Source organism: Dipodomys merriami, unplaced genomic scaffold (genome assembly GCF_024711535.1).
Source record: "Dipodomys merriami isolate MVZ:Mamm:240054 unplaced genomic scaffold, mDipMer1.0.p SCAF_19, whole genome shotgun sequence".
Classification (NCBI taxonomy): Eukaryota; Metazoa; Chordata; class Mammalia; order Rodentia; family Heteromyidae; genus Dipodomys; species Dipodomys merriami.
The window spans coordinates 18,325,513-18,349,110 of record NW_027203270.1 but is presented as its reverse complement, the minus strand read 5'-3'; the positions used below and the strand labels follow the sequence as shown (position 1 = coordinate 18,349,110).

Genomic DNA, 23,598 nt, shown 5'->3' with positions numbered 1-23,598 from the left:
AAAGCTGCTAGTGAGCTGAGAGCCCATGATACCAGCAGGTGGTGCAGAGCTTCGTGACATGGGGTCTTCAATCACTGGGAAAGGCCTTCCCCCCAGTGGTGACACAAAAAAGCAGAAAAATAACCTTTGTTTCATCTGGCTGGTGTGTATCAGTCCCTATTTGCTACAGATTTTTGGCCCTCTCCTTCCATGCTTGTAAGATCCCCTCATTCTAACCCAGTGTGACCAGATGTGAGGCATTGAACACAGCTGGTTATTTATCAGGGTGGGTAGTGACACACAAACTGCATTTCCATCTCTTACCAAAGATGAAAGTAAGAATGTTAGCTTCCTCAAATGGTATTATAGTAGAACTCCAGTTACATGAATTTCCAGGGCCATGAATTTGTTAGGTTTTATGACACTTTTATTGAAGGAGAGGTCATGTTGAGTGGCCTGCTTGGGGGTGACCAGATAACTCTGGAAATATGTACTTCTGGAGTAGGGATACTTTTCCAAGCTTCTTTTATCCTGTAGGACCATAGGGTCAGATAGCCTCGCTCTCCTGCCCCCTGGCATTTGTTACAACATACATGTCACTGCTATAATTATTTTGGCCTATGTATTCCCTTTCTGTATTACTAATGCATTTTCCTTTACTGAGCTGATACTGTAGTTTTTATTCTTTGATTTTTTTCTGCACTAAGTATTAATAAGCATTTTGTTGTTTGAAAATGGATTATAAAAACCCAGATGCCTGTGGTTCACACCTGAAATACTAGCTACTCAGGAGGCTGAGATCTGAGGATCTCTGTTCAAAGCTAGCCTGGGAAGGAAAGTCTATGAGACTCTTATCCCCAATTAACCATCAAAAGTGTCAAAAGTAGATCTGTGGTTCAAGTGATAGAGTGCTAGCCTTGAGCACAAAAGCTCAGGGACAGTGCTCAGGCCCCGGTCCTAGGACCAGAAAAAAAAAAAAAGGCTTATAAATCTTCTCCTTCTTGCCTTCATCCCTCTCCTCCCCCTCCTCTCCCTCTCTTCCCCTTCTCCTCCTCCCCCTCTTCCTCCTCCTCCTCTTCTCCTTCTTCTCCTCCTCCTTTTCCTTCTCCTTCTCCTTCTCCTTTTCCTTCTTCTTTTCCTATGCCAGGGAGGGACCTAAAGCCTTGCACATGTTAGGCAAGTGCTCTACCACTGAGCTACACTCAGCTCTAAATATCTGTTTTTGTGGGGGCCTATCCTGTGCTTGTACTTAGTACCTAAGTGCTACCCCCAAGGTTTATTGCTCAAGTCTGGCACTATTCCCATTGAGCCACATCTCCACTTCTGGCTTTTTGGTGATTAATTGGAGATAAAAGTCTCTTGGACTTTCCTGCCCAGGCTGGTTTTGTTCCACAATTCTCAGATCTCAGCCTCCTGAGTAGCTAGAATTACAGGCATGAGCCACCAGTGCCTGGCTCTAAATTTCAGTTTAAAATGCTCATATAATATTCCATTATATGAATATAGACAATTTAACTTACTCTTCCCTTAAAACATTTGGATTTTTTTTCTTCTTCTTGCTGTTACAGTACAAAAAAAATCTTAGGGCTTAAATCTTTGCCTGAGTTTTGTATTTTTTTACTTAAATAAGTTCCTTTAAATTGAATTACCTGGTTGAAAGTTATTCTCATTTTTGTTGAAACTTTTATTTTTTTGAAACATAGTCCTACTCTCTTTCCCAGGTTGTCCTTGAAGTTGCTATCTTCCTCTCTAGCTTCCCAAGCAATTGGTTTTATAGGTGTGCACCACTGTGCCTGGTATTATACTCATTCTTAAGATTTTTATTCTCAATACAAACAAACAAAAAAACACTTCTTAATATTTTCTCAGCTCCTATTGCACCTGGATTGGAACAGAGGCACGGGTATGTAGAACAGGCTACAGAAGACTTCCTAGAAGGGTTTTTAGGCCACATTCCGAAGGTGTTAAATGTTAGCCAGGCTGGAAGCAGGTGGAATGGAGGTGGGACGGGAAGGCTGCCCTAGATACTCAGGCAGACAGAACAGAAGGTAGAGGATGTGAATGCCCAGAGCTGCTGAAGGGCACAGACATGGGGAAGCAAAGGCCAGAGGACAATGGGAGGATAGAATGAAATGGACTAGAGAGGATAGCAGGGCAAGAGCCAGCAAGGCTCTGGGAATAGAATATAGACTTTGTCTAACAGCAGTGGAACATCATAAAGGGAAAGGGGCTTTAAGCAGGCCAGTGGCAGGATAAAATTTGCATTCTAGAAGTCCTCCAGCTGCTGGATGGAGGACAGGCGAGGCAGAGTAGAAGGCGATGACCTTCTTGTTGGGATACAAATTGAGACTGTTGCACAAGACAGGCTTCACCAGCAAGCAGTGCTCAAATTTTACTAAATGGAGAAGTGAAAGTGGATTAGGCTTAAATGTACATTTCTTTAATTCCTACTGATATTGAATATTTTTTTTTTTTTGGGTCCGGTTGTGGGGCCTGAACTCTGGGCCTGGGCGCTGTCCCTCAGCTCTTCAGCTCAAGGCTAGCACTCTACCACTTGAGCCACAGCGCCACTTCCGGCTTTTTTCTTTTTGCTTATGTGGTGCTGGGGAATCGAACCCAGGGCCTCATGCATTGCAAGGCAAGCGCTCTACCACTGAGCCACCTTCCCAGCCCCTGATATTGAATATTTTTGTGTTGATTTGTCATACTGTTATTTCATCACTTATGACATGACTCCTTATGACCTAACAGCTCTTGGAGCACCATCACAGGCTTTAAGAGAGGTGTGGTCCCATGCATCATGCAGCTTTGCATCTGAACTCATGGACATGCAGGAAGCATGTGACTGGCCTTCAGTTCCAGGGACCAGTCTGAAGCTCCTAGACACATTATCCTTTGTCCTCTCCAACTCTCTAAGCCACCTAATAAAGCAGGCACCATGATGAGGGCCTTAGAAAGCACAGCTCAGCAAGGCTTTTAGTTGTCTGCAGATTATAATGCACGTTTGCTAGAGTAGGAAGGATACATAGAAAATAGAACCTTAGGTATAAAGCAGCCTTCCTAGACCTGACTCACCATTTAGGTGTTGCCCCAAAGTTGTAGATCCAACTTGTAGATCTTGTCTATTAATATATTTATTAGTTTGTTTGTTTCATAGCCTCGTAGCTTCCTGAGGAGATTGCAGGCAGGGGTTTGCTAAGACCATATTTTGATTGGAAAAACTTTTCTTAATAGCTGGCTGCTTGCCATGCTGCAGGGTCTTGTGCATTTTGGTTCTTCTCAGAGGGTGGCTGGCTTTGTATTCAGAGTGCATGGCACCCCAAGTTCCTCCCTAATTGCTATGTTCAGGATAGCTGAAAGCAGCATGGTGACTGAGTAATGAACCTGCATTTCTTTCTAACCTTCTCCATCAGGAAATCACAGGGACCTTGAGCCTGTGTTTCATTCTAGAGTGTTTTTCCTTGTTAAATCAGACTGATTTCAGACTGTTAAAACACTGCCATCGTAGCTGGCAGCCTTGTCATGATGCCCTACATTCATGGTCATGCCTTTGCTTTGGCTGTTGTCTTCTTTGTTTGCCATTTAATTTTATACAAAGGTCAGATAACATGAGCTATGACATAGAGTTGGATAAGTTGACCCACCAGAGGCCTTCAAAATTATTCTGTTATTCCTGATGACTATATGGGTTGACAGGTTTGTTTTTTTTTAAATCAGCCAGGCACCAGTGGCTCATGCCTGTAATCCTAGCTACTCAGGAGGCTGAGATCTGAGGATTAAGGTTCACAGCCAGCCCCGGCAGGAAAGACCTTGAGACTCTTATCTCTAATAAACCACTCAGAAAACCGGAAGTGGTGCTGTGGTTCAAGTGGTAGAGCGCTAGCCTTGAGCTGAAGAGCTGAGGAACAGCACCCAGGCCCAGAGTTCAAGCCTCACGACCACCACCAACAACAACAAAAATCATAAATCTGGTTTTTAAAGAAGTGCATTACTTTGAGATGATGTCTCATTCTATTGCCAGGCTGGTCTTGAACTCCTGGGTTCAAGTGCTCTTCTCACCTTAGCCTCATGAATAGCTGGGATTATTGTGTATGTCATTGTACCAGGATAAGAATATATTTTTTGTTGAAAATTGTCCCTCACTCAGAATAAAACAAAGCAAAAGAGAATAAGGCATAATTGCTTGCATCACTAAAAGATTTACCATACTGGAGATTAGCCTTTCAGGCTTTTCTTTTCTTTATATAAGTATACATTTTAATATAAATTGTCCAAAAACAAAGCAAAACCAAAACTGTATTTTCTATTTTTACCTTGACTTTTCCCACTTAGTATGTGATACACACACTAGTCAAATATATCTGTGGAATAAGATCAAGCTTTCCTGGGCAGTTAGTCACCTTGTGGGATGATGTGGGATGATGCTGTCATCTTGGTTAGAGTCTCACACTTCAGACATGATTTGGGCCCAAGTCACATTCTTTAAATATTCTCAGGGATAGCAGATGATCATCCTTTGAAAGATGGATTTGGTTTCTAAAACAGTAATAATTTTCTAAATGCCTATGTTGTTTACTGAACAAAACCATTTGGGCCAAACTTGAGATGTGGCTGTAACCATCAAGATTAGGTTTTCTAGTCATTTGTAGGGGAAGGGAAAAAAGATGATAGTAAATATTTGTTACACATGTTTTATGGCTCCATTAGACTGAACTTAAAAGTCAAAACTAAACCTCTCCATAAGTGCTTAAGTGTGGCAGTGGCACTCAGAATCTTAGGAGGCTTCAGAATTTTCTGGGGAGCTTGTTAAAAATGCCTATGAAAGAAATTGGGGGGTGGTCATGATTCACCGTCATCTCAGGCAAAAAGAGACTGGGTGTAGTGACATGTACCTGTCATCCTGATGATGTGGGAAAACACAAATTGGAGGATTGCAGTCCAGGCCTATGCATAAAGTGAGACCCTCTTTTGAAAATAACCAGTGTGAAAAGGGATTGGCAGGGTTGCTCAAGTGGCAGAGTGCTTGAGTTCAAATCCAGGATTGGTGGAGGGAGAGGCCCAAAAGGAACATGAACCTTATCCATAGCTGCAGTGATATGGTTAGGCAGGTACCAAATAGCTGTTTCTTAATCTCATCTTTATTGATAGAATCTTGATTTTATTTGGGATGGCTAAAAAGAATCCTCTTACCCAGGCTCCCTTGCAACTATGTGTGGCCACATGAAACAATTCTGTCCTATAAGCTGGTGTTAGAAACTTCTAGGGAGCACATCGCTTCATATAAATGGCAAAGTCCTTCAGTCCTTTCACCTCTCCTGATTGTTTCACAGACTCTGTCAGATAGTTGCCACCTTGCAACTAAAGGAAGGGCAGCTTCAGGCCAGTGGTGGCAATCAAAAAATAAAAAGATTTTGGGCCATTGCATAGTCCTTGAGTGATTGCTCTAGTTCTGTACTGCCTGCTTCTAGATTTCTTCTTGTTCCTAGAGAAAAATAGCCCCCCCATCTGTTTAAGCAACTGTTAGTTTTAATTGCTTGCAGCTGAATGCAATCATAACTGATAAGGTAATGCTTTAATATTTTACAAGGGAGAAATGTATTTACATATTGTGTAATTAAAAATGAAAAATAACTTAAATCCCTACAGATTTCTGATCCCCTATCAGATGCACTGAAAAAGAACCTTTGGGATTGAGATACATGAATCTGCATTTTAAAAAAATTAGCCAGATGATTCTGGTGCATAATCATTTCCATATTTGTAAATAGTGTGATCCCCATTTTATAGATGAGAGCATTGAGGCCTCAGGAAACTAAAATGTTTATCTACATACATATGTTTGCATACATAATATTTAATATCTATTGCAGCACTTGGGATGGAACTCAGAGCTTTGAGCACAGCAGGGAAGTGATCTACCACAGAGTTATATCCTCTACCCATATCTCAATATTTTAAAAACAATCTTATTGTTATTATTAAGGTGTTGTGTAGAGGGGTTACCATTTCACAATTCAGGTAATGCATACATTTCTCTTTTGAACAATGTTACCCCTTCCTTTACTTCATCTCAGTATTTTTAAGTAAGATTTACATCTGGATCTATCTGGTTCCAAAATATACCCTCTCTCCACTGCGTGCCCAGGAAAGCCTGGCTTTGTGTTCCTGCCTAGCCACATTATTTCTGGTGTGTGTGTGTGTGTGTGTGTGTGTGTGTGTGTGTGTGTGTGTGTGTGTGTGTGTGTGTGTGTGTGTGTGTGTGTGTGTGTGTGTGTGTGTGTGTGTGTGTGTGTGTGTGTGTGTGTGTGTGTGTGTGTGTGTGTGTGTGTGTGTGTGTGTGTGTGTGTGTGTTGTTGTTGTTGTTGTTGTTTTCATTTTTATTTTTGTTTTTTGTTTGTTTTTGTCAGTCATGGGGCTTGAACTCTGGACCTGGGGACTGGTCCTCAGCTCTTCAGCTCAAGGCTACTGCTCTACCACTTGAGCCACAGCTCCACTTTGGGTATTCTGGGCAGTTTATTGGAGATAAGAGTCTCACGGATTTTCTTGGCCAGGCTGGCTTTGAACCGCAATCCTCAGGTTCTCAGCCTCCTGAGTAGCTAGGATTACAGGTGTGAGCCACCAGGACCCAGCTTTGTTTTCTTTTGTTTTGTTTTTGTGGTCGTGGGGCTTGAACTCAGGGCTTGGGTGTTGGCCCTGAGATCTTTTTTGCTTAAGGCTAGTGCTCTACCCCTTTGAGCCACAGTGCCACTTCTGATTTTTGAGTGGTTAATTGAAGATAAGAGTCTCATGAGAGGGGTTGGGAATGTGGCTTAGTGGTAGTGCTTGCCTCGCATGCATGAAGCCCTGCTTGGTTTGATTCCTCAGTACCACATAAACAGAAAAAGCTGGAAATGGCACAGTGGCTCATATGGTAGAGTGCTAGCCTTGAGCAAAAGAAGCTCAGAGACAGTGTCCAGGCCCAGAGTTCAAGCCCCAGTACTGGCACCAAAAAAAAAAAAATTTTTTTTTTTACACTGTGGTCTGGGAAGGAGGCTCAGTACAGTACTTGCCTTGCATTCATGAGGCCCTATGTTCGATTCCTCAGCACCACATAAGCAGAAAAAACCAGAAGTAACACTGTGGCACAAACGGTAGAACACTAGCCTTGAGCTGAAGAACTGAGGGACAGCCGGTGCCAGTGGCTCATGCCTGTAATCCTAGCTACTCAGGAGATTTGAGGATCGAAGTTCAAAAGCCAGCCCTGGCAGGAAAGGCTGTGAAACTTTTACCTCTGATAAACCACTCAGAAAACCAGCTCTGTGGCTCAAGTGGTAGAGCACTTCCCTTGAGCTTAAGAACTGAGGGACAGCACTCAGGCCGAGTCCAAGACCCATGTCAAAAAAAAAGTCTCATGAGGACTTTTCTGGCCAGCCTAGCTTTGAACTGTGATCCTCAGATCTTAGCCTCCTGAATAGCTAGGATTACAGGTGTAAACCACAGGTGTCCAGCATTAGCCACACTACTTCTGAAGGGTACTTCCAAAGTTCATACAGATACTTGATACTGAAATTCAGGATGGCATCACTGCCAAGCATCTGTCCTCAGAAAATAAAGGGAGGTATGCTTTCTGGCATGTTTGTTAAAAAGTGGGCTCATGTTTTTGGTCTCATGTTCTAATTTTGAAACAAAAATTCTTTGAAGTTAACTTTTCCCATAGACTTTGTAGGGTTAAGTCACTTAAGAATGACAAGAACATCTCACCCATGAAAGGTAATTATAGGTATTTTATGAATGTGGAAGACATATAGCTAGTAAGTACTGGAGTAATCTCTGAGCGTTATTAGCACTCATAGTATTCATGTTTCACCAAATTAACCATTGAGGGCTGGTAGGTTTTATTTGTAGCTCAAGATAGTAGTCAGTGATGTATATTCTTTTTTTTTTTTTTTTTGGTCCAGTCGTGGGCCTGAACTCTGGGCCTGTGCGCTGTCACTCAGCTCTTCAGCTCAAGGCTAGCACTCTACCACTTGAGCCACAGCGCCACTTCCGGCTTTTTTTTTCCTGCTTATGTGGTGCTGAGGAATCAAACCCAGGGTCTCATGCATGCAAGGCAAGCGCTCTACCACTGAGCCACCTTCCCAGCCCCTGATGTACACACCAGCTCCTCTTGAATGGGATCTTTAGGTAAGGTAGCCACCTCCAGTTGTAATCATGTGATTTCCATTGCATGGGTATTGGGGGACCTGTAAGATAGAATAATTAGCGTATGTATGTATGTGTGTGCTGGTACTGGGGCTTGAACTTGGGCACTGTCCCAAAGCTTTTTTGCTCAGAGCTGGCACCTACCACTTGAGCCACAGCTCCACTTTTGACTTTTTGGTGGCTAATTCAAGTTAAGAGCCTTATGGACTTTCCTGCCTACGCTGTCTTTAAACCTCAATCCTCAGATCTCAACCTCCTGAATAGGATTACAGGTGTGAACCACTGGTGCTTGGAAAGGATATTTTTTATGGAGGAAGAATTTTTATTCTATGAAATAGATAGATGCACTTGAGACCCTTATGGGGCTGGCAGCATTGTGTGAATTTAGTGTGGCTAAGGGTAGGAACTTTGAACTCCAGACCTGGATGATGTCCCTTTATATGTAAAGTCTTCTAGGAGAGTCTTCATTGCCTTTCTGGTGGAGGAGAGAAGGTAGATACCTATCTCTACAGTGGTAGCTGTTATCACTTCCTCAGGGCTCATATGTGCCAAGTCTTTTTTTTTTCTTGATGGAGGGGAGGTGAAGGGGTGTCAGCCTACAGCATAGGCTGGACTTGAACTCACAGTCCTCCTGCCTCTGCCTCTTGAGTGCTGGGATTACAGGAGTTCACCACCATGCCCAACTTATTTATTTATTGTGGGTTTTTTTTTTTTTTTTGCTTTTGCCAGTAATAAAGCTTGAACTCAGGATATTATGTACCTTGTTCAGCTTGCTTTCTTGGTTAACACCTTACCATTTGGGCTATGCTTCCAGCATGGATTTTTGCTGATTAATTGGAGAGAGAGTCTGGATATTTCTTCCTGGGCTGGCTTTAAACCAAGATTCTCCACATCTGAGCCTCCTAAGTACATCAAGCTAAAGATGAGACCCAGGGTCCTGTATATGCTAGGCAAGCACTCTACCACTGAGCTAGATATTCAGTACTAGGTCTTATTAAATTTTATTTGTTTGAGACAGAATCTCACTATGTGATCCAGGCTGGCCTGAAACTTATGATAATCTTTCCTTAGCCTCCTGAGTGCTGAGATTAACAGGCATGGTCCACCATGCTAGATAAATTCATTTAGGTCTTTTAAAATTCTTGAAAGGTGTATAAACCTGAGTCTCTGAGAGATTTAGTTAATTGCTTAGTCAGACTTAATGTCTGATCTGCCCAATCCCAAGGATCCTTCCCCCACCTGTGCATGACTTTGCCTCAGTAAATGACTTTCCCCCATCTTGCTTGATAGTGCAAGGATATAGGAAGTATGGTAGGAAGGCATTGATTACTAGGTTGTTTTAGAAAGAACATTTTAAATTTTATGTAGAACTGGTACACCATTCATATTCCTTAATATAGAAGTGACTGTAAAAAATTGCAACGTTAGAGAAAAAAATTTCCTTCCCTCCTAATAGAATCCCTTTTATTCTGCCTTTAATCAAAAAGTGAAGATGTGAAATTCATTGTCTCTCCATTTTTGTCTGGGATACCAGGAAGCCCAGATCTGATACAGTGTCTAATTGCAAATAATTTGTCTTATCTCTCATTCTTGATTAAAAAAAGCTTCTTCTTAAAAAAAAGATTCTATGTGGCTTACAATCTTTTTATTTTATTTGCCTTGAGAATAAATTAGTATTGAAAATGACTTTAAATTCCTTTTGGACATAGGTAGGATATATCATTTTTCCATCATCATAGGGGAAGACAGCAAAGAGCTGGATCAGGGACTGGTGTATCAAAGCCTGCTTTAGAACATTTTTATGGCAGATTAATGAGCTACTTGCTAGTGGCAACTGAGAAGAATGTATGTCTCTTAGACTAGGGATGAAATTAGTTAGACCTCAGAACTCCAGGAGTTTTAGGTATCAGGAAGGGCCTGTTTGGTGTGTTTTCTGGGGTTCTTTTTGCCCTTGACAAGTTTGAAGTTATATGTGTGTGTGCTGGTACTGGGGCTTGAACTCAGGGCCTGGGTGCTTTCTCTTAGCTTTTTTTGGGGGGGAGGGGGTCCGGTCATGGGGCCTGAACTCTGGGCCTGGGCGCTGTCTCTCAGCTCATCAGCTCAAGGCTAGCACTCTACCACTTGAGCCATAGCGCCACTTCCAGCTTTTTTCTGTTTGCTTATGTGGTGCTGAGGAATTGAACCTAGGGCCTCATGCATGCAAAGCAAGTACTCTACCACTGAGCCACCTTCCCAGCCCCTCTCTTAGCTTTTTTGCTCAAGGCTGTTATTCTACCTCTTGAACCACAGCTCCACTTTGGGCTTTTTGGTGGTTAGTAGAGATAAGAGTCTCGTGGATTTTCTACCCAGGCTTCTTTGAACTGAGATCCTCAGACCTCAGCTTCCTGAGTATCTAGGACTATAGGCATGAGCCACCTGTGCCTGGTGTCTGTCATGTTTATGAATTTGATCTAGTGGTTTAGTAGGCCACCTGCATTTTTTTTACTTATTAAAATAATTAAAGTTTGTGTGTTGGCAGTTCTGTATACCCCACTGTCTGAAACATTTAAAGAAACCTGCTATTAAATGACTTGCATAAGGCTGACAGTGTCCCAGTCTAAGAGGAAGAGGCTGTCACCTGGTTGAGGGTCTTAAGGGCATCAGTGTGACAGTCTCACTTCTGAAGATTTGGTTAAAGCATCTGACCTTGGTGTTCTTGCTTCCCTGTGTGCCCAGGCATGGGCTCTGTATATCTGTCACTGCTGGTGCTCTTCATGGAGGCACAGAGCAGAGCCCTCCCACATTACTGTGGGGACCTCACAGTGCCGCTGCCTCACTGTTGTGGAAATCCATGTTGAGCTCTGTAAACGGCCACAGCTAAAGTTCCTGTGCAGCAGTATCTGGGATGAGGGGTTGAGGTAGAACCTCAGTGTGCAGAATTGTGTGTGTACTTTTTTTGAAAAGATTATAACAGATTCTCAAGGGAATATATTCCTTCTTTAACATCTAAGCTAAGAAGTGTAAAGCGCTTGCTATGAAAAATTACCATCTATGATTTCTTCTTGACATTCTGGAATATCCCATATTAACCACCCCCCCCCCCCAACCTAAGCTGAGTGATGGAGATGGTTAAGAACCAGGGGGAAGGGCATTGAAAGACTATGGCCCTTTAAATTCAAATGTAGTCTTGTGTCTGGGTTGGCAGTTCCTGTCCTCTTGACCCAAAACGGCTGAATAGTTACAGTCCTAGCTGCCCTATTTGCCCTTACTCCTCACCACCATGCAACTGTGTAGTGTTCCCACATAAGTAGCCAGGAAAAGGTTTGCCTTCTGAACTGTACCTAGGGAGTATCCTTGGACTTGATATTGGAAGCTGCTGTAGCAATGAGACTTACTACAGGCTTGAAAACAAAATAGGATTTTTCTTTGAGGTCCAGCTAGGATCTGGACAGGAAGTCCTCCTGATTTTGTTTATCCTTGCTGGCTTCACAAGGCCAGAATAGCAGCAGCATTTTGTGAATCAGAAGTAGAAGCATTGTTCTCTGATAACCACTGAGGAATGCCTTTCCTGAATGCTGACTGTGGGTATGAATAGCTCTGAGAAGAAAAAGCCTTAGGATAGAGACAGCAGCTATTTATATTCTATCCTGTTGAACTAACATTATTGAATACCTACTGTGTGCTGGTAAAAAGAAGGCAGGTCTCAGAAGGCAGATTCTGGAGGAATCATTACAAAAGCAATAGAGAATGAGCAAGTAGATCCCAGAAGGACTCAATTAATTCAGCTGGTGTGCAAAACCAGGCTGTCTGTCTGGGGCCTCCCTGGGAGGAGGTGATGGAGCTGAGTGTTCTCTTTTGACCCTTTCCATTATGTGAGCATGAATTTTTACCTTGTGGTGATTAGTATGCACATAATATTTTATACTGCCTGTTTTCCACTTAGCATTCCTCTACCGATTTCTACTTAGTGACTAGGCCAAAGTACTTATCATTTTTAAAAACTATGTAGTGTTTTTGCTTTATTGATGCCTCCTTGTTTGCTTAGCCATCCTCTCATTTGTTGGGAACAGCAGAGTTTTTCTCAATTATGCATCTATGTAGTTAGCTTTCCCCTTCCCCCTTAAGTGTCTATGGCTAGGTCAGAGTTATGAATGGTTTTATGCCTTCTCCTACTGAATTTTTTCATTTTATTATTATGGGAAATTCAAAACATATACAAAAGGAAAAAGAGTATTATAATGAGTCCCTATTACTTACATTGAACTTCAATAATTATTAATTCATGGTGTGTTTGTTCATCTGTCGCCCCTCCCCCAAATACTAGACTATTTACAATAAATCCCAGGAATCATGCAGTTTCATTTATAAGTACTTAAATGTGTATTTCTAAAAGAAAGAATTCTTTTTGAAAGTATAACAATAGTGTATTATAATACTTAAAATAACTGTAATTCTTTTTATTCCTTTTTTTTTTTTTTTTTTGGCTATGCTAGGAATCAAATCCTGGGTCTCATACATTCTAGGCAAGCACTCCATCACTCCCCAGCCCACCATAATTGTTAGAATCTAGTCTTCCATCCAAAAGTTGCAGATTTATTTCCCAATGTTTTCTGTAGCCACTCTCATGAAGCCAAATGCTTGTTTACTCCAGCATATTCTCTAGGGAAGGTCTCACTTGACATATCAGGCTGGACTGAGACATCTTTATCAAACAAAGGCTCTGCCTGCAGGTCCTGACAGGTAGAGAGATGGAAAGCAGAGAGAAGAAGAGAGGTGCTACTCGGGTGGTAGGTGCAATCTGCCCATTACTCATGTGGTAAATCTGGCTGTGCCACCTTTTCTACATCCCAGCTTGACTTGGCACTGTATGTGGGAAAACAATGTGAAGCCCTTCCCTTGCACTCCACCCTATTAAAGAATGCAATGTCATGATGCTAGGATTTTTTTTTGTTTTTGTTTTTTGGTGCTAAAGATGCTAGAGAGATATTATGTTTCTTTTTCTACAGTAAAAATTAAGAACATGCTCATTCTCATCTGGATTTTAATAATTTTATTTGCATGTCTCCCTTGGTAAGCTTTGTTTTTATTTTTTCTATTTTTTTGTTGGTTGTGGGGTTGGAACTCAGGGCCTGGGCACTGTCCCTGAGCTTCTTTTGCTCTTGAGCCATAGCGCCACTTCCAGTTTTCTGGGGGTCTGTTGGAGATAAGAGTCTCACAGGGGCTGGGAATGTGGCTTAGTGGTAGAGTGCTTGCTTAGCATGCATGAAGCCCTGGGTTTGATTCCTCAGTAGCATATAAACAGAAGAATCCCGAAGTAGCGCTTGGCTCAAGAGGTAGAGTACTAACCTTGAGCAAAAGAAGCTCAGGGACAGTGCCCAGGCCCTGAGTTCAAGCCCCAGGATTGGAAAAAAAAAAAAAAATCTCCAATACTTTTCCTGCCCAGGCTGGCTCTGAACCACCACCCTCAGATCTCAGCCCCCTAAGTAGCTAGGATTACAGAGGTGAGCCACCAGTGCCCGGCTAAGCTTTGTTTTGTTTTTATATTTTCCAAGGCGACCCAGTATAGAATTACTGTTTAAAACATACTGTTATCAATAAGTTACTGAACCTGTGTATAATAAGTATATTAGCTCCAAATTTTATACCAATAGGAATGCACGCTTGTATGGGGTCTCTTCTTAATTTTTAAATATTATTACATTTAAATATAATCTCCCCTATTTGTTCTGTGTTGATACTTCTGTCTTTTTACTGTTGATAGATAGAAACAATTTCCCAAATGATTCAGAACCTGTATTCTGCTTTGAAATGTAAATCATGTGTGTATTATGTGTTCATCCCCCCTTGTGCCAATCTAGATAAGCTCTCAGTTTGGGTCTCCTTCACTAGTGTGGTACCCCAGGTAACCTGTTCCAGGACCAGGAGAATTAACAGGGAGTACTGATGAAATACCTTTTGAGAGATACTGGGGTTGGAGGATTTTAGCCTTCAAGAAAAAAAATCAACATATTCAATAAAAAGGTTTACTTGTATTCAGGCAAGCCTTCTGTTGTATCTGGCTATTTCTGATGGTAAAATTCAATTATTGGCTTTTCATATGAGGCCTATGAGGCCCTAGGTTCAATGCCAGTGTACACACGCGCGCGCGCGCGCGCGCGCACACACACACACACACACACACACACACACACACACACACACACACACACACACACACACACACACACACACACACACACACACACAAACAATTCTGGCTTTCCTTTTTTATTCTTGGCAGTTCTGGGGCTTAACTCATGGCTTGGGTGCTGTTCCTAAGCTTCTTGTGTGCAAGGCTAGCACTCTACCACTTGAGCCACAGCACCATTTCCAGCTATTTCTGAGTACTTTATTGGACTTAAGAGTCTCACAAACTTTTCTGCCCAGGCTGGCTTCGAATTGAGATCCTCAGATCTCAGCCCGTGAGTAGCTAGGGTTACTGATGTGAGCCACCAGCACCTGACAAATCCTGGCTTTTCATTTGTTCATTTGCCATTTTATTTCTTAGTCTTTCGTAACATAATCTCCATTTTCTTTCTTTTTATAACAATAACAGAAGTCAGGTGCAGGTGACTCATGCCTATAATCCTAACTCTTCAGGAGGCTGAGATCTGAAGATCATGATTTGATGCCAGCTCAGGCAGACAAATCTGAGAGACTCTTATCTCCAGTTAACCAACAAAAAACCAGAACTAGAGGTGAAGCTCAAGTAGTAGAGCATCAGCTGTGCGCAGAAGAAGCTAAGTGAAAGTTTAGGGTCCAGAGTACAAGCCCTAATGCCAGCACAAAGCAAAAAAAAAAAAAAAAAAAGCAGTAACAGGAAGATTTTTGTTTTAGATTTGCCTCTAAGTTCTAGTTGTATATAGCTCAGTGGTAAATCCAGGGTTCAATCCCAGCACCAAAAAAAAAAAAAAAAATTAATAAAAGGCAGATGCCGATGGCTCATGCTTGTAATCCTGTTTGAAAGGTAGAGATCAGAAGGATCACAGTTTGAGGCAAACCTGGGCAAAAAGTTTTTAAGACTCCATATCAACCAATATGTGGACTCAATTGTGTGTACCTATTGTCCCAGCTACTGAGGAAGCTAAGATCAGGAAGATCAAAGTTCCAGGCCACCTTGGGGGAAAAAAATTCATAAGACTTTATTTCAACAGAAAAATCTGTTCATGGCTGTGTATGCCTGTCACTTGAGGTATGGCACAAAGCATAAACAGGGGGCTTGTGATCTAGACTGGCCTGGGCAAAAAGCAAGACCCCATCTGAAAAATAGCCAAAGTAAACAGGGCTGGGATTATGACTCCAGTAGTCTTCCCAGCATACATGAATCCCTGAGTTAAAAATCCTTCTACTGACGAGAGAGAGAGAGAGAGAGAGAGAGAGAGAGAGAGAGAGAGAGAGAGAGAGAGAGAGAGAGAGAGAGAGAGAGAGAGAGAGAGAGAGAGAGACCAAATTTCCCTTTAAGTCAAATACTCCAACACATTCTTATTCACTTTTTTCCATTTCTCTTTCTGCTATCCCTATATTCAGTACCTGTTTGAAACTGTTTTAAAAAGTTTTTTTTTAATCTTTTTTCTTTATATTATTAATTTTTTTTTTTTAGTGCCAATCCTGGGGCTTGAACTCAGGGCCTGGGTGTTGTTCCTGAAGTTGTTTGTGCTCAAGGATAGCTTCTACTACTTTGAGCCACAGCTCTACTTCCAAATTTTTTGAGTAGTTTATTGGAGATGAGAGTCTCATGGACTCCTGCCCACCATGATCCTCATATCTTAGCCTCCTGAGTAGCTAGGATTACAGGCATGAACCACTGGTGCCTAGCTTTAAAGAAAAATTTAACTTTCAAATTAACATACATTTGTAATAGTAAGGGGCTTCATTGTGATTACATTTTTTTTGCTTTAATTAGTAGAACTGGTTTATTTCAAATTTATACATCTTGCCTTTCAATCACCAAACCTGCTAGTGATTACATGTTTTTATCTAGTTTTCATAATAATTACTAATAATGGCTTATAATGTTCAATGGAGTTAGTATACCACAATTAACTTATCCATCACTTTTCTCTTTTATTTTTGAGAAGTTTTAAGAATTTTAAGTGATACTACATTAAATATTCTTGAAAGCTTTCTCTTTTTTTCAACAGCTTTATATTAAAGTATAATTCACATACCATGTAATTCAGTCAGTTAAAATATATAATTCAATGGGGCTTAGTATATTCACAGATTTGTGCAATTGTTACCACAGTTTTCACCATTCCATACCCATTAGCAATTACTCCTCATTTTTCTCAACCCTCACTACCCTAGGCAATCACTAATCTATATTTTGTCTCTAGATCTGCCTGTTCTGAACATTTCATACAAATGCATTGTAGAAAATGTGGTTTGGGGCTGGGAATATGGCTTAGTGGTAGAGTGCTTGCTTAGCAGGCATGAAGCTCTGGGATTGATTCCTCAGTACCAAATAAACAGAAAAATCTGGAAGTGGTACTGTGGCTCTAGTGATAGAGTGCTAGCCTTGAACAAAAGAAGCTCAGAGACAGAGCACAGGCCCTGAGTTCAAGCCCCATGACTGGCCAAAGAAAAAAGAAAAAAGAAAATGCAGTCTTTTCTCATTTTAAAAACTATGGAAAGATGCACGTAGTATAAAATTTGTTGTTTTAACCATTTGCAAGTGTACCATTCTGTGGCATTAAATACATTCACATTCTTGTGTAGCCCTCACCACCATCTGTCTTCATAATTCTTTCATCTTCCCAAACACAGCTCTCCATTCTTTTCTCCTCTCAGCTCCTGGTAGCCAGCACTATTCTGTTTCCACGATCTGGCTACTCTAGCTACCTCTTATAAGTGGATCCTCACAATATTTGACCTTTTGTAAATGGCTTATTACACTTAGCATAATGTCCTCAAGATTCAGCTATGTTGTAGCATAAATCAGAATTTCATTTCCTGTTTCTGTTGGTTTAATACAAAGTTTTGCTTGCTATGTAGCCCAGATTGACCTGAGACTAGGGATCTTTGGTCCTACCTCCACTCAGTGGTATGGTTACAAGCATGTGTCACCTTCCACTCCTTTTTATTGCTAAATATTATTCTCTTATAAGAATGAACTATGGTTTGTTTATCCACTCATCAGATGATGGACATTTGGATTTTTACCTTTGACTAATATGAACAATGCAGTTATGAGTCTTGATAGCAAGCTTGTAGAGGGGCTCATGTTTCCATTTCTCTTGGGTATACACCTAGGATTGGGATTGCTGAGTGGTGTGTGGCTTTTTTCTTTAATGTATTTCTGTCTACTAAGCGTCCTCAAGAGAAAAGTCAAAAGATAAGAGCCTTTTATGGCCCAATAAATATGTATAATTTTTATGTATCATTTAAAAAAGAACCTTTTCCTGTATGTCCTATGATGTCTATTTTTGCCCAAATTATTTTTCCAGAGTCCTAAAATGTACACTACCTTACTAACTGTGGTGTTATAGCTTCACTGCAACCTTCCCAGTGGAAGGTACTATTCTATTTAAGACACATGCTAATTTCAGTTTACTATTTTAAAATAGGTGTTTTTGATTATTAGCTGCTCTTCTTCTGAAGACTAGGCCTTTGGATTAACATCTGAGCTAATATTTGAGTTTTACTCAGGTGGGTTGCTTCTGACGATGCACAGAGATGCCTTTGAGTGCTGCAGATGCTGTGATAGTGGCAAGGAGAGTGTCTCTCTCTACCCAGTTCTGAAGAACAGCTCTTTGCAGGAGTTAGTCAAAGCACTCTGGCTCTAATGAGCACAGCAGGTATGAGCCCTGGGGAACTTTTGGAAGTCTTTCTCCTGGCTCGGAATTTCGTAATCTCTCTTTGAGGCAGAAGGGAGACCTTCTTTTTCAGTTTTGTTCATAATAATGCCTGTAGTTCCTGGCTGGCTTCATAGCTAGTTGATACCTATAGAACATAGCCACGATCCTCTCTACCCATATTCTAGGAGGAAATTAGAGTAGACACCTTGCTTCCCTGTATGGAGGTTGTAGTGAAAGCCTTAGTGACATCCTCACTCCTTTTACCTTATACACCTGAATTCCATCTTTCCCAAGACCTAGATTTTAAAAATGCATCTTAAGAATTGTGGTTCAGGGCTGGGAAGGTGGCTCAGTGGTAGAGTGCTTGCCTTGCATGCATGAGGCCCTGGGTTCGATTCCTCAGCACCACATGAGCAGAAAAAAAAAAAAAGCTGGAAGTGGCGCTGTGGCACAAGTGGTAGAGCACTAGACTTGAGCTGAAGAGCTGAGGGACAGTGCCCAGGCCCAGAGTTGAGGCCCATGACCGAACCCCCCCCCCAAAAAAAAAAGAATTGTGGTTCATAGGTGCTAGGGCATAGCATAAGGGTAGATTTCTGCCTAGCACAGGTAAGGCCTTGACTTTTTTTTTTTTGGGGGGGGGGGAGGTCCGGTCATGGGGCCTGAACTCTGAACTCTGGGCCTGGGCGCTGTCCCTCAGCTCTTCAGCTCAAGGCTAGCACTCTACCACTTGAGCCACAGTGCCACTTCTGGCTTTTTTCTTTTTGCTTATGTGGTACTGAGGAATCGAACCCAGGGCCTCAGGCATGCAAGGCAAGCGCTCTACCACTGAGCCACCTTCCCAGCCCCAAGGCTTTGACTTTTATCCCTAGCATCTCTGACTCTCTCCCTCTCCCTCTCCCTCTCTCTCCCTCTCTCCTTCTCTCTCCTTTTCTCCCCTTCTCCCTCTCCCTCCCTCCTCTCTCTCTCTCTCTCTCTCTCTCTTTCTCTCTCTGTCTCTCTGTCTCTCACACACACACACACAAACATATAAGTACTTGACTGTTCATAATAGCATTATTTGTAGTAGCCCAAAACTGGATGGTTAGGGTTTGGGCTAGGGTTATAGCTTTGTTGTAGAATGTTTGATTAGCATATGTAAGGCTCTGTGTTTGATTCTCAGCATTAAAAGGAAAAAGGAAGAAGGAAGAGAAGGAGAGAGGGAGGGAGAGAGGGAAGGAAGGATTGTGGTTCATATGTTTTATACCTTTACTATGTTCCAGGTTCCATGTTTTGTATTTTATATGATTAGCTCACTTAATCTTAGTACAGCCTTTGAGGATGTACTGTAAGGAGGTGTGAGTGACTGTTATGCCCACCTTACCTATGACTAAACTGAGTCAGTGAGTATGAGGATTATGCCCTGGCTTACAGAGAAGCAGAACTGACCCCCAATTCGTCAGATTCAAGGCCATGTCCTTCAGCAGTATGCTGTCTTGGCGGCTTTCTTCCCTGGCCATCTCTGACAACCTCCCCCAATTCCTGCTCATTGTTTCTGCACTCCAGTGCAGCCAGCATACTGTTCCCAGAGCAGTCTATCAAGGTGCTCTTGTTGAAAAGTCCCAAACTCTGCACAGAAAATGAAAGACTCTCCGAAGCTGGCCTCTCACCACTTGACTCACAGCCCTGACACTTGTAGGCTGTTTACACTACCTACAATGCTCTCTTTTTCCCCCAAGTTCCTGCTCTTCCATCTGTTAAAAAAAAAAAAAAAAAAAAAAGGCTTTTATAGAGTTTCCTCTCCCCTCTTCAGCACTCTTAGTTATTCTTTATCTGTTGTTCACCAGTCCGGTTTTTTGCACATTCCCTTTTGGTAGCACTGTCATGTGGTGTCTTTGCTGTCTGCTTTCAGGTCTTTGGCCTGCTGAGCTCCTTCAGGGTAGAGTCTTCATCTTGCTTATTTCCATCCCAGCCAAGCACAGTGCCTGGCTTCAAATGTTCTACTTGTTTGTTGTAAAGGACTATAGATGAACCCAAAGCAAGTGAGCTATATCCTCAATCTTCAGATCAAGTTGATTTGTTTGCTTATTTTCCTATAAGGGGGGGTTAAACTCAGGCCTCTATCACTAAAGCCATGTCCCTCGGCCTAGTTCAAGTTCAACTTGAACTGGACAATCTTTGGGATGGCCTTGCATATTCTTCCCCTAAAGAACAGCATTCTACTCACTGGTGAGTCTCTATAAAGAGAAGCAGTAAGGGCTGGGAAGGTGGCTCAGTGGTAGAGCGCTTGCCTTGCATGCATGAGGCCCTGGGTTCGATTCCTCAGCACCACATAAGAAAAAAAAAGCCGGAAGTGGTACTGTGGCTCAAGTGGTAGAGTGCTAGCCTTGAGCTGAACAGCTGAGGGACAGTGCCCAGGCTCAGAGTTCAGGCCCCACAACTCGACCAAAAAAAAAAAAAAGAGAGAGAGAAGCAGTAAAATGCTCAGGCATATCTGATAAGTTCTCAGAGAATAGGTGCCCACTGAGGCATATGGACGATGTACAGCCCTGAGAGACACACTGGAGAAGGAAAAATTGGCAGCCAAGTGGCCTGGGGAGAAGAGAAGAGGTGGCCATGGATGACCCTAGATCTATCTGCTGTGCTTAAGCAGGAGCCTAACATTAGCATCAGGTCCTAGGAGGCCTTTATCTTCTCAGTCAACTGGCTTACTTACCTGACATGAGAGAGCAGCCTTCATCTTGGCTTACTGGTTCCTCAGGAGTCCTTCCTCCAATGGCAGTGGCAGTGGCAGATTTCTATCCCAGCTCTCCATCAGCCTCTACCCAGAGCCTCTCTTGCACTCATTTACTTCACACATAAGATATTCCATTAAGTACAAAGACAGAAATACATCAAACCAGCTGCCCTGCTTCTGGAGAACACATCCCAGATGCATTTTAAGTCTGCGGATTCCCCTTTAGGGAATTCCAGTTAAAAAGGAACTTGGGTCAGCAGCCCCAGGCCTATGTAGCTAACAAGCTACTGTTTTCTCTGTTGTTCAGCTGGCCTGAAGGGCTCCTTTGTTTGGGGCAGGGTAGGATGTGGTGCCCTAATGAGGCCAGTGTGGAATCCTGGCTCATAACAGAGCTGCCTTTAGGACTGAGCAGTTCCTGTGAGAGAGCAAGTTGGTAGTTTGCATGTTTGTCCAGCCTTTAAAGAAAATGAAACATTATAAAGAGGGGAAAACTAACTGGAGTGTGATACTCCAGATTGGATCCTTTACATAAAAACTATATTAGAGAAAAACTGGAGAAATCCAGTAACATTTGGAGTTTAGCTAGTAGTACTATATACTACTACTGTTCAGTTTTTAGTTTTGATAGATGTAGTGATTATGTAAGATGTTAACATGAGAGGAAGCTAGGAGAAGGCATATGGGAACCCTACTATCTTCACAAACTTTCAGTGAATCTAAAATTATTCCAATATGAAAAGTTTTGTTAATTTTAAAAGAACAAGGAAACAAAGTAGATCCAACATGTACTTCAACTTGATCCTTTCAACAGCACATTCCTTTATACTTCTTAGCTAGGGTCTTTAGCCTTCATATGCAAAAGCAGTAGGGCAGCTCTGGACTAATCTGCTCTTGGGGTCAAATGCATCAGGCCCTAGGTTTATTCATGTGGCTTAGACCCAAGCTTATGTGTTTGGTAAGCAGTAGTTTTCATTCCCCTTTCTGTTTCTCTATTTAAAGAAATGAGTGTTCATCCCTTAAAGACTTGAGGTCAGTGGTTCATCAGTAGCATTGAGGACAAGAGGCTGCTGCGGTGGGTAGTGACAACCTTGTGTCCTGGCCTCCCCTTATGCCTACTTCCCAAAGCACCAAGAAGTGGGACTTCAACTGGCTCTAAGTTCTCAAGGAGTTTCATGTAGATTCTGAAGGAAATTGAATCATGGCTGCGTCTCCACCCTACAGGTGAGCCAAGCTAAATTTGGGGGCTTTCTTCAGTAAGGAAAGTCCCTTATGGATTCTAGGCATGGAGGTCTCCTGGCTCAGAAACCAAGAAAACAAAAAAATAAAAAAATAAGAAAACTTGGAGAATCCAGGAGCTTATGCACGACTGTTTACCTGTAGGTGGCAGTGGTGACACAGGAATGTTTAAGGAGGGGGTTCTGTGGGCAGGGTGCTGGCAGAGATCCCCTTTCAGAAGATCAGCAGTAATAACAGAAGTAACAGCCATGACCACAGCCTGTGGAGGAGTGCTTCTCTGAGTTAGGGGCTCTGTCAGGTGTTTTCTTTGTGTTATTTAGTTTACTTTCAGGGAACTGTGTGAGAGAACTCTGCTATTACTACATCTTAAAGATGTGGGAAAGGCCAGGTGAGAGGCTAGGGGATAGCCCCAAGGGTCACATACTAATGGACAGAACTAGAAATAGTAGGACTCACCGAAGTCTGAGTTCACACTTGTACCATAATACACAAATGACATGTTTTTGTTGTTTTGTTTTTTGTAAAACTGCCAGTGAGTTGACACTCAAAGACTTCTGAAGGGTTCGGACATCATTTTATTTCTGAATGCTCTTGGCAGGATAAGGTTAGCCTTTTTTAAATTATTTATTTCATCCTGGAGTTTGAATTCAGAACCTTATGATTGCTAGGCAGGCATTCTACCACTTGACCCCATGGACCTTCAGTCTTTTTGTTGTTTGACTTCAAAAAAAATTTTTTTTAATTCTGTTCCTGGGCTTGAACTCAGGGTCTGGGTGCTAACCCTGAGCTTTTTCAGTGCAAGGTTGGCACTCTAGCACTTGGGCCACAGCTTCACTTCTTTTGATGGTTAATTGGAGATAATAGTCTCACAGACTTTCCTGCCCTGGCTGGCATCAAACTATGATCCTCTGATCTCAACTTCCCGAATAGGATTACAGGTGTGAGCCACCAGAACCCAGCTGTTTGATTGACTTTTTGAGACACAGAGTCATTACACAGCCCAAAGTGCCCTCCAACTTTTTATCTTCCTGCCTCAGTCTTCCAAGTACTGAGATTGTAGGCATATGTCATAATTTCTGGCAAGGTCAACTTCTTGAAGACGAAATGTTAGTTCCACTCAGCTTCAGGTTTAAATGGGAAACTAAAATGTACTCATTAGCTAGGAAGAGAAGAGGAACCACTCAAAACAAAGAATTGTCAGGCTGTGTAGACTGTGCTTTTAGGTGTTGTAGTTCTGTAGAGGGCATCTTGGAGGGTGTAGTCCAGGAGGTTCTGTAGAGGACAGGGGGGAATATAGTGATGGTCCCTTAAATCAGAGGTGACTCCCTCAGGCTTGCAGATTCCTCTAGATCCTCAAGTAGTTCCTGCTTTAACCTCCACAAATATGAGGACACCAGTGGGCCTTTTTTTCTAGCTTTGTGTACTCTCATGGTATGTGATGGAAATGTATGTAGGCCCAAGGATACTTACTTTTATCACTTCTATTCAACAATGAATTGAAAAAATCAAGGCCAGCATAGGCAATATAGTGAGATCCCCATCTCAAAATGAAAAAAAAAAAACAACAAGCTGGGCACCGGTAGCTCATACCTGTAATCCTAGCTACTCAGGAGGCTGAGGTCTGAGGATTGCTGCTCAAAACCAGGCTGAGCAGGAAAGTCTGTAAGATTCTTG

At 42.2% G+C, this 23,598-nt stretch overlaps 1 protein-coding gene across 7 annotated transcripts in view; it reads left to right on the top strand.

Annotated features, from left to right (window-relative positions):
- Tom1l2 (target of myb1 like 2 membrane trafficking protein) overlaps positions 1-23,598 on the top strand; it is a 137,518-nt gene that overhangs the window by 43,363 nt on the left and 70,557 nt on the right. The window lies entirely within an intron of this gene.